Raw genomic sequence first — 12553 nt, 5'->3', positions numbered from 1 at the left:
TCTATCAAACCTCTATTAGCAGAGCACAAAGTAATTATATTGTCTGATTGGCTGGTATTATTTGGAAAAAGTAATTGTCTAAAAAAAGAGAGAATGTGCAGACAGACTGATTTAATAATTTATATATCAATTTTGCCCTTTGGGTGGTTCTTATTAACATATAAATTAACTTGTAAAGCATATTTTGAACAGTGCATAAATTCTAGAACAATTAGATAAAATAAAACCAGGCTCAGACAGTCTTCCTCCACACACTAGAATTTCCCATAGATCAAAATGGAAGAATAACTCAAGATTCTAAAAACATGTGAGACTGCCTCACTGTGCCATAGAATTTTGAATCACTTCCAATAAAAGGCTTTATTTAATGTTTGGGCATGGATCTCTTGCCAAACAGGTCAGCAAAAGGTAGAAAAAGCAAGCTTTGGAAGATCTTCCTACATGTCCTTCTCAGCTATTTAATACTCATATTATACTTGTACTTTCAAAGACCAGGGTGCAGATTCTGCCAAAAGCCCACTCGCACATAGACTTTTTAAAACTACTGTAATAAAGCCCAGAAATCATTGTAGCAGTTTATGTCATCTGGTCTCAAATACTTTAAGCCCAGGAAGTGGATCATACCTAAAATGCCCAGGATAGGGTATTTAAGGATATTGTAGTATTTCTAAATATATTATAAATGGCCATGTGCACTAGATGGTAATTGATTCAGTAATCAATGAAGACATCTTTCTTAATGTTTTTCCCTGAGATCCTTCTTTCTGATCAATGAGACCCCTCTCTGCATTTATTTATATTTGGGAAGAAGTCTCAATATATAGAAAATGTAATAAACATCTATGATAAATATTCACCTCCAAAATGAACAAATATTAACTTTTATTCCCTTCAGATGTTTTTTCTTTTTTAAATAAAACATTAAAATCTCTATGTTTTCTTTGGCCCATTCTCTTCTCTTTCCAAAGGTCAGCATCATCTGGTGTATGTATCCCAATTATATTTTTGTACTATATTAATTTTATGTTCTTTAACATAGTTTTATAATATTCTCCGTAAATGTCTTACCCAATTAAAAATTTTTAATTGTATTTCCTATTTGTTATTGCTAGTATTTAAGTATGGTATTGTTTTTTGTCTATCAATCTCAAGTCAGATAATCTGAATTCTCTTAATTTTACTTATCTGAAGGTTGTTTTGAATATTTTAGGAAGGTAATTATATGGTCTACAAATTAAAACTTTGCATCTTCCTTTCCAATCCTGATACCTCTTTTTTCTTATTCCTCTGGTTAGGAACTCCAGTTCAGTTTTGCAGGCATCCTTGTCTCCTTATGTTACTGGAAATGCTTCTAAAGTTTTACCATTTAGACTAATGTTTGTTCTTAGTGTTTGGTAGATTCTCTTGATTAGTTAGGAGAATTTGTCTTCTTGCACATTTTTTTTAGTTTATTTTTTTCTGCTTTATTGAGAGGAATATATGGCATTTCTCTACTGATCTCTTAAAGCAGTAAATGTAGTGATTTAAATTCATAGGATTTTCTAATGTTAAATCGTCCTTGCCTTCCTAGTCTTAATCCATTTGGTCAGGATCTATATATATATATATATATATAGCATATATGTGTATATATATATACACCCACGTATACACACACACACATATATACACTCATTATGGTAATTTTGGGACTTTTAATTAATTAATTATATCATTTAACATAGTCATTGAGTATTTCATGTGTTCCAGGACCTTAAGCAATAGAAGTACAACAGTGAACAAAATAAATTTTTAAAATATCTTTGCCCTTATAGATTACACTTAAGGAAGCAGTCAATAAGCAAGATTAATAAGTAAAATACATAGTATATTAGATAGTGATTGCCATTAAAGAAGAGAACAAGGAGAAAGGATGTGAAATCTGTGAGAAATGTTGGACTTTAAATTGAATGTCCAGGGAAGTCTTCACAAAAATGTAAATTTGAGGATAGGGCTGTAGGAAGTGAGAGGATCTAGCTATGCAACTAGCTGGATGAAGAATATTCTAAGCAGAGGAAGCAGAAGTTACTTCAAGTGGGAACATTATTGACATGTTTGAAAAATAATTTGGTATTTTTTTTTCTAGAAAATTACCTATTTCAGTGAAATTTTCAAATTTATTGGCATAAAATTACTTATAATACTTAATTATTTTAAAAACTATTGCATTGCAATTCCTAATATTGCTTTTTTGTCACTTTTTGTTTTGGTCAGTCTACCTAGAAATTTATCTATTTTGTTATTATTCTACATACTATTATTACCAAATATTCTCTGTATATTGGAGTAGACAGTTTATACACTGCATCTTAGATATGCAAAAAAGTCACATATTTCTTTACCCCAGGGGACATCCTCCTTCTTACCCTCATACAGTGTACTAGTAAACTTCTGGATCTCTTGCATGTCAAACAGAAGCTGATAAAAATCTGGTAATGCTAGACCAGTCTCTCTCTCTCTGCCTAAACACGCCATACTGCCATTTTGAGTCTACTGCAATTGAGTGCATTGGGTCAAGTCAGTCAGAGAGAAAGCTGAGCTCTCTTGAAGCAACCTGCTTGCTTGTGTAAGGCCAAGGTGCCATGAGTTACAGACACTTCAGGAGTAGAAGTAGTAAGGACCAAGGACAATTAGACAGAGGGATGAGATACTTCGACTAGAATGTATTCATCATATTTTTAATTTTTTGTATTTTATGATGTTTTGACCTCTTGGGGCCTCACCCACTGTGGAGAGACTGTCCCTTCCAGGGTTAGCTAATTCCTAGAGATAGTAAACACTTGCCTGAGAGCACAATCTTCAGATGCAAATCAACCAATCCAGAACCTATATCCTCAACTACGTCCTTTACTGGGAGCCACTGTACCCCTGCCTTAATCATCCCAGAGCCAGGCATCAGATAGCCAGGGGCAGTTCCTAAGCCCCAGAGCCCACCAAACTAGTCAATCCTAGGTCTGTCTACCCTGTTTAGCCTGCCTTGCCCATTCTTTCCCCCAAAAATATACAGTGAAGGCGCTTGCCCAAGCTTTTCCCTCACTCCCTCTGACTCCTGACCTGTGTGGCCCTGTAGTGTGCCATGCCTCCTATTTCTAGGAATCTGTGAGTATAAACTTCTTCCTTGATGACAATCATTTCCATGTCTGCGTTTCTTACCATACCTGATTAACAGAAATCCTGGGTACTTTTTAAAACACAAAGGGCCACATATAGAACATAGGTCTGTGTACCCAGTGCCATTAGAATGTGTAAAGTTCCCTTGCAACCAGATGCCATCCTAAGAAGGAAGAAATTGAAGAAGAGGGAGAGGATTAGAGTCTTTAAATGGGGATTTAAGCTGTTCACACATCCTAATCTCACAGAAAATAAACTCATTGCTGTTCTTGGTGGAAATTTTTTTTGGTCAAACTTTAACTTCCCAAGCATAGTGGCAAGTGATTATGGATGATGCTCCTTTATCTGCTTAGTCTCAGAATTTAGCACCATTAAAAGGCTTCTGAGTTTAGTTCTTTGAGTGAGGAATTTCTGCTTGAACATCCAATACTTTAAGCTGCTTGCAAAATATTAGCGGTAGCTAATATTACTGGTAGCTAATATTTTGCTAATAGTTATTATTTATTTAACAGAACACTGTAATACAGTGTAGTCAGATTGCCTGAGTTTGAATCTAGGCTCCATTGCACAGGCTGTGTGACCTTGGACAAGTGACTTAACCTCTCCTCACAATAATTTTCTCACCTATAAAATGAAAATAATTATAATAGTATCTACTTCATGGGGTAGTTGTGGGGAGTAAATGAGCCAGTCCATAGAAGTTATTAGTATAATGTCTGGCACTTATTGAGCACTCAATAAATGTCAATTTTGATTACAATTAGAATGATTATTAGCATGTCTTTGTGCAGGTACTGTGCGACGTGCTCTCTTGTTTCCTCTATTTTCCCACCTTCTCAGGTGGTAGTATTATTACCTAGGAATGGTGGAGCCATGCTTGAATCCTCTGACTCTAAAGCTCATATTCTTAATCACCATCTCCCTGTGACTGGAGGTTTAAGAGAGGATGAATCAAAGAAAGAGTTCAGAAATTCTGGCATAATTCTACTATATCAGGTATCCAAGCGTGAAAAATAAGAGAACTTAGGATGCCTCGTGACATTTCTCATGTTGTCACCAATGTTGCTGATATTTAGACCACTCAATCCAAATTTCAGTCTACAAGACATCCCACAAACTTCCCTGAAAACACTTCAAGAATGTCATGCTTTTTTTCTTTTCCACAAAAAGGCCAACATAACTGAAACATTTCATTTTTGCTTGGAAAAAAGATGTTCTTTGGCACTGAACTATCTAGCATGAGGATATTTTCTGGAACATCAAACAATCATTGATAGCTAACAATGCTGGTTTTGCTTAAATGAAAGCCAGTATGAAGCAACCAAATTGTTGCATCTACCCAAAAGCCACAAGGCACATTAAGTTATGGGGACATCAGTATCAAAGGGAAAGAATTTTTTCAGCTGAAAAAATTAACCTGAATGTTAATCTCTTTTGGAAAAAAATGGCAAGGTTGAGGGACAGTGAGAAAAAGAGAGCGAGAAAGAGAAAAGGAAGTTCTGGTTATTGGGTATATAAAGAACATGCATTAGTGAAACAAAGTACTCTAAGTGCCTTTGTTTCATGAAAAATAAATTAGAAGTAGCAGTGCTTAGAGGTATAAAATAGCATTGATAAAGATTTTGTAATTAAAATTTGAATTTTAAGCAATTATAATAACATAAGTAATAGTGTGTTAACCATACTGCAGTAGGGAATGGGAAGTTCCAAAGAGAGACACCAAGCAAAGAAGAATAAAATAAATAAAGAAGAACATCTAGACAAGAGAGGGCAGGGACTCCCTGCCTCTCCTGGAGGACTTTGGTCCTCCCAGCTCAGGATTTACCTATCCCTTAACAAGGAAGGATTAGAGCAAATACCAGAAGCATTTGTAGTCTGTTGTGTTATGAATGGTTGCTTAGATTGGTAGCGGAGTAGCAATATGTAATATAGCATTTATCCTTTTATCATCAATATAAACTCCTGAGTAAAATACCTACTTCAGGCATTGCTAACAGAACTGTGGAGGATTCAGGTGATAATTGCAGTGCAGGCTTGTTACCCGTGCAACTTTCTCGGGAGAGAAAGGAAAAGACAGAGGAAAACAGAGTGAGAAAAAGGGAGAGAGAGAGAGAGGTTGAGAAATAAGCCCTAATGCCCTAAGGCATCCATTGTATGTGATGAATAACTTCCCGCCCTTGCATCTAGAATGTTACTAGTTGTTCTGTGCCACCATCCTTGGAAGAAATGAGAATATAATTTTCAAATCATTTTTTGGTAGAGTTTAATTTTCTTGTGGAAGCTGCATTGAGAAAACCTGCTAGAAAATGTTTTCAGAGGAGGACTTGTCACATCTGGATGTGTCATAGGTTTCACTGATATATTGAGAGTTGTTAAACTATTGTTTCTTGGTACTGACAATTCACCCAATGGCATTAAAATAGCCTTTAAAGTACTGACTTTAGAGTCTAACAGGCATGGTTTCAAATTCTAGTTCTGCCATCCCCAGGCTGTCGATATAAGGAAATATATTTATCCACACCCGTGACATGTATGAGATATATATATATATATATATATATATGACATAATAATAGTGCCTACCTTACAGACTGTGATGACTTCAGGAGACGTGCATGTAAAACAGACTTCAGTACACTGTGAACACTCAACAAATGTTATTATTAACCACCGGATGTGACAATCCTGAGTACCCTCACTGCAGAGCTGTCCTCTTGGGGAGATTGAGAACAACATAGAACCATTAGACCTGTCTCCTACTGAGCCATCTGACATTGATTTTTCAGCTGCACATCACTGAAAAATCCTGGGGACAAGCTGCATATCACTAGGGCCATAAAATAAAGGAAGCAATAATTCTCCTCTGGCCACTCAACTGCTAAAATGAAGGGACCTGGAATTTTACACCCTCTAATATAACACAGAGAAAGCCTTGTAATAGGTTACCATGTTGCTGGTTTCAAGACTGTTAGCTAAGGGGGAAGGGATATTTTGTATGCTAGAAGGCTTTCCATTATCCATTAGCATTGTGGTCTCTTTGAGTTCTTGTCCTAACATGGTATTTTATGAAAGAATTAACCCCAAGTAGCTTTGGAAGCAATAAAATAATATTCTGTAGAAGGCTTGTTCATTTTCTGCATATATTTTACTGCTATGTAAGACATGGGGAGTGAGAAAATGGGAGACAAAAAGCATGAGGAGAGGCAGAGAGAGATGTGCAAAGAGGAAAAGGAAGAGGTATATATTGATCCTATTCTTTTTCACTTCAACTAAATATATATTAATATTTTCTAAGTCTCTTTTTCAGACTACCAAAAAAAAAAAGCAGACCCAAGTTTTATTTTTTAAATTAAAGACATATACTGCTTTTCTTTCTGGTTATAAATATTCATTATAGAAAATATAAAAAGCATATTGAAAATAATTGTTTCCCATGAAGCTATTAACCAGATGTAAACATATATTACATTTTGGTGCGTTTCCTTTCTAATACGTTTTCTATGTATATTGGTGAGGGTCATATTAAACATATAATTTTGTATCTTTCCCTTTTTAAGATTTTTGAGTTATTAGGTGCATTTTTCCACATCATTGAAAATTCTTTTGAAGATAAAATGTGATGAATTAATCATTCTACACACAAGAATAAACTGAGTGAATCAGAGATCTAAATGTTTAAAAACTTATCTGTACATCAAGCTGATATTTATTTGACAGTTCCCATGTTTAGTTGGTAAAATGAACCCATTTCCCAACAGAATTTTTTTTTTAACATCTTTATTGGAGTATAATTGCTTTACACTGGTGTGTTAGTTTCTGCTTTATAACAAAGTGAATCAGTTATACATATACATATGTTCCCGTATCTCTTCCCTCTTGCGTCTCCCTCCCTCCCACCCTCCCTATCCCACCCCTCTAGGTGGTCACAAAGCACCAAGCTGATCTCCCTGTGCTATGCGGCTGCTTCCACTAGCTATCTATTTTACATTTGGTAGTGTATATATGTCCATGCCACTCTCTCACCCTGTCACATCTTACCCCTCCCCCTCCCCATATCCTCAAGTCCATTCTCTAGTAGGTCTGTGTCTTTATTCCCGTCTTGCCACTAGGTTCTTCAGGACCTTTTTTTTTTTTTTAGATTCCATATATACGTGTTAGCATACTGTATTTGTTTTTCTCTTTCTGACTTACTTCACTCTGTATGACAGACTCTAGGTCCATCCACCTCACTACAAATAACTCAATTTCATTTCTTTTTATAGCTGAGTAATATTCCATTGTATATATATGCCACATCTTCTTTATCCATTCATCTGTTGATGGATACTTAGGTTGCTTCCATGTCCTGGCTATTGTAAATAGAGCTGCAATGAATATTTGGATACATGACTCTTTTTGAATTATGGTTTTCTCAGGGTATATGCCCAGTAGTGGGATTGCTGGGTCGTATGGTAGTTCTATTTTTAGTTTGTATGTATGTATGTATGTATGTATGTATGTATGTATGTATGTATGTATGTATTTATTTATTTATTTATTTATTTATTTATTTATTTATTTATTTATTTATGGCTGTGTTGGGTCTTTGTTTTTGTACGAGGGCTTTCTCTAGTTGCAGCAAGCGGGGGCCACTCTTCATCGCAGTGCGCGGGCCTCTCACTATCGCGGCCTCTCTTGTTGCGGAGCACAGGCTCCAGACGCGCAGGCTCAGTAGTTGTGGCTCACGGGCCTAGTTGCTCCGTGGCATGTGGGTTCTTCCCAGACCGGAGCTCGAACCCATGTCCCCTGCACTGGCAGGCAGATTCTCAACCACTGCGCCACCAGGGAAGCCCTACTTTTAGTTTTTTAAGGAAGCTCCATACTGTTCTCCATAGTGGCTGTATCAATTTACATTCCCACCAACAGTGCAAGAGGGTTCCCTTTTCTCCACACCCTCTCCAGCATTTATTGTTTGTAGATTTTTTGATGATGGCCATTCTGACCGGTGTGAGATGATATCTCACTGTAGTTTTGATTTGCATTTCTCTAATGATTAATGATGTTGAGCATTCTTTCATGTGTTTGTTGGCAATCTGTATATCTTCTTTGGAGAAATGTCTATTTAGGTCTTCTGCCCATTTTTGGATTGGGTTTTTTGTTTTTTTGATATTGAGCTGCATGAGCTGCTTGTAAATTTTGGAGATTAATCCTTTGTCATTTGCTTCATTTGCAAATATTTTCTCCCATTCTGAGGGTTGTCTTTTGGTCTTGTTTATGGTTTCCTTTGCTATGCAAAAGCTTTTAAGTTTCATTAGGTCCCATTTGTTTATTTTTGTTTTTATTTCCATTTCTCTAAGAGGTGGGTCAAAAAGGATCTTGCTGTGATTTATGTCATAGAGTGCTCTGCCTATGTTTTCCTCTAAGAGTTTGATAGCGTCTGGCCTTACATTTAGGTCTTTAATCCATTTTGAGTTTATTTTTGTGTATGGTGTTGGGGAGTGTTCTAATTTCATACTTTTACATGTACCTGTCCAGTTTTCCCAGCACCACTTATTGAAGAGGCTGTCTTTTCTCCACTGTATATTCTTGCCTCCTTTATCAAAGATAAGGTGACCATAGGTGCGTGGGTTTATCTCTGGGCTTTCAATCCTGTTCCATTGATCTATATTTCTGTTTTTGTGTCAGTACCATACTGTCTTGATTACTGTAGCTGTGTGGTATAGTCTGAAGTCAGGGAGCCTGATTCCTCCAGCTCCGTTTTTCTTTCTCAAGATTGCTTTGGCTATTCGGGGTCTTTTGTGTTTCCATACAAATTGTGAAATTGTTTGTTCTATGAAAAATGCCAGTGGTAGTTTGATAGAGATTGCCTTGAATCTGTAGATTGCTTTGGGTAGTAGAGTCATTTTCACAATGTTGATTCTTCCAATCCAAAAACATGGTATATCTCTCCATCTATTTGTATCATCTTTAATTTCTTTCATCAGTGTCTTATAATTTTCTGCATACAGGTCTTTTGTCTTCTTAGGTAGGTTTATTCCTAGATATTTTATTCTTTTTGTTTCAGTGATAAATGGGAGTGTTTTCTTAATTTCACTTTCAGATTTTTCATCATTAGTGTATAGGAATGCTAGAGATTTCTTTGCATTAATTTTGTATCCTGCTACTTTATCAAATTCATTGATTAGCTCTAGCAGTTTTCTGGTAGCATCTTTAGGATTCTCTATGTATAGTATCATGTCATCTGCAAACAGTGACAGCTTTACTTCTTCTTTTCCAATTTGGATTCCTTTTATTTCTTTTTCTTCTCTGATTGCTATGGCTAAAACTTCCAAAACTATGTTGAATAATAGGGGTGAGAGTGGGCAACCTTGTCTTGTTCCTGATCTTAGTGGAAATGGTTTCAGTTTTTCACCATTGAGGACGATGTTGGCTGTGGGTTTGTCATATATGGCCTTTATTATGTTGAGGAAAGTTCCCTCTGTGCCTACTTTCTGGAGGGTTTTTATCATAAATGGGTGTTGAATTTTGTCAAAAGCTTTCTCTGCATCTATTGAGATGATCATATGTTTTTTCTCCTTCAGTTTGTTAATATGGTGTATCACATTGATTGATTTGCATATATTAAAGAATTCTTGCATTCCTGGGATAAACCCCACTTGATCATGGTGTATGATCCTTTTAATGTGCTGTTGGATTCTGTTTGCTAGTATTTTGTTGAGGATTTTTGCATCTATGTTCATCAGGGATATTGGCCTGTAGTTTTCTTTCTTTGTGACATCTTTGTCTGGTTTTGGTATCAGGGTGATGGTGGCCTCATAGAATGAGTTTGGGAGTGTTCCTTCCTCTGCAATGTTTTGGAAGAGTTTGAGAAGGATAGGTGTTATCTCTCCCAACAGAATTTTTGTAGCTAAATATATAATCTTGCCCTATGGTGTTAAAAAATTATAGATATATTCAAAAGCATCTCAGTAATCTTTAGTATGTCACTAATGGTTAGAAATGTTGTATTCATTTAAACGTATTTAAAATAAAATAAATAATCATGAAAAAAAAACTGATCTGTACAATGCTAGAAGAAAACATAAATGATTTTCTCTGTAGCCTAGGTGGAGGGAAAGCTATCTAAATATGACTTTGAATTCTGATGCAATAAAAGGAATTGATAAATTTGACTACATAAAAATAAAAAACTTTTGCATAGCAAAAAAGCACCATGAGTAACGTCAAAGGACAAACAACAAATTGAGAATAAATATTTGCAACATACATCACAGATAAAGTACTAATTTCCCCAATATGTAAAACTTATAAAGATTGAAGAAAAAAAAAGACCAAAAGTCCTATAGAAAAAAATGGACATAAGATATAACCAGAAAATGTTTATTTATACATTTGTACTGAATACATGTATATATGTATATATATAAATATTTCCATTAAATATATGAAGAAATGTCCAATTTTATTTATAAGAGAAATTCAAATCTAAAGGAAACTGAAATACTACATCCAAACATCAGATTTGCAAAAATTTAAAAGCTTAACAAGGCTGAGAAGAAGGAACTGGGCACTGGAACAATGTTAGTGAGAATGCAAAATGGTGCAATCCCAATGGAAGTGTGTGGTATAATAATAAATAAATTTGTTTTTTGTCCCAGATGCCTGATACAGAGCTCCTAAAACCCTTGGAATTTCCCAAGTGATTGGAGTGCTTTTTTATTCACAAGTCCCTTGAGAGCACACCTGAGTTTATGCTAATGAAGAGAGGGGCCCCTAGGTAGTCTCAGGATGGGGCTGGTCACCCAAAAGACCAAGTTATTAGAAGATTGGAACTTTTAGCCCCACTCCTGACCTTTGGGGAGGGGCGGGAGGAAGGGCTGGAGAGTGAGTTCTATAAAAACTCATGAACAACAGCATGTGATGGGCTTCTGAGTTGAACACATCCAAGTGCTGGGAGGGCGTTCTGGAGAGGACTTGGAAGCTCTCCGCCCCTCTCCCCATACCTTGCCCTATGATCTTTTCCATCTGGCTGTTCCTGAGTTGTATCCTTTATAATAAACTGGTAGGTGCAAATGAAGTGATTCCCTGTGTTTGTGAGCCATTCTGGCAAATTATTAAATCTGAGGAGGTGGTTGTGGGAACCCCCAATTTATGGCCATAGGTCAGAAAGTGGCCAGGGGCTTGCAGCTAGCATCTGAAATGGGAGAAGTCTTATGGGACTGAATCTTTAGCCTGTACCAAGGTCTGAGCCAACTGCAGGTAGTTAGTGTCAGAATTAAAATGAATTGTTGGACACCCAGGTGGTGTCTGGAGAATGAGAGAATTCGTTGTTGGTGCCAGAACACACCCCAAAGAGGATATGATAATATCTAACAATACTTCATATGCCTTTATCCTTTGACTCAGCTAATCCACTTCTAGGAGTTGACCCTGAAGATGATCTCCAAGAATATGAAAATCCATTTGCAAAAGGTTATTCTTGGCAACATTATTTGAAATTGCAAAATATTGCAAACCATCTAAATGCTTAAATACAGGAAATTGGTTAAATAAACTATGATACAAACATAAAATGTAGTATCATACAGCTATAAATTTTTTTTTGAATTTTTGAACTTTATTTTATTTATCTATTTATTTTTAAAATCACTTGAAATAATTTTATTTTCTGTGTTGTTAACCTACCAACTTCATATTTTTGGGCTTCTTTCATTTCACTTTTTACATTTAGAGGGTTTTTTCCCATTCTGATTTAATTTGATTTTAATATAACCGCATAAAACATTTACATGCTTCCAAAGTTAAATCTGCAAAACAAGGTACATTCAGCGAAATCTAGCTTTTTAACTGTTCCCCACCCCATCTCCAGCTTTGCCTTTCCCATATCTGTTTTGCCTATGCACCACATAAATCTTTCTAAACTATGTCTCTCATAGTCTTAATCATGCCATACAATCTTCATTTGCTCCCTCCGTACTGGGAGTGAAATTCATATTCCTCAGCTTATTGTTTAACTCCCTTCATGACATAGCACCAATTATAACCTAACTTCATTAGGCAGTGAGCCTAATGTTCAGCCAAATTGAATTGTTCATTGTTTCCTATACAGGCTCCCATATTTGTTCACTCTTGTTTTTCACTCAGATTTTTCTTACAGCCTGGATCACTTTATCCTCCACTTCCCTTCTTAGCCCACCCCCAATCACCTTACCCAGATCTTACCCATTCTTTAAGCCAAGATCAGGTGCTTCCTTCCTATAATACCCCTCCTCTACCATTCTCACATTTCTTACTACAGACATGTTGATTTCTGAGAGTATCGTAGTCGGGGACCATTAGAATTAAGTGTTAGAGGGAGTCATCAGAGATCCAGAGATTTTGATAAATTGTATTCTGGTAGTATCACACTGACAGAACACTAACA

General features: G+C 36.1%; 1 protein-coding gene across 7 annotated transcripts in view; it reads left to right on the top strand.

Annotated features, from left to right (window-relative positions):
- The window catches only part of LOC309609790 (uncharacterized protein), a 301740-nt gene that overhangs the window by 129872 nt on the left and 159315 nt on the right, over nucleotides 1–12553 (top strand). The window lies entirely within an intron of this gene.

The sequence above is a fragment of the Balaenoptera borealis genome, assembly GCF_965194805.1.
Source record: "Balaenoptera borealis genome assembly, chromosome: 13".
NCBI classification, from domain to species: Eukaryota; Metazoa; Chordata; class Mammalia; order Artiodactyla; family Balaenopteridae; genus Balaenoptera; species Balaenoptera borealis.
Note: the sequence above shows the minus strand (reverse complement) of the source record. Positions and strands in the feature narration are given on the sequence as shown.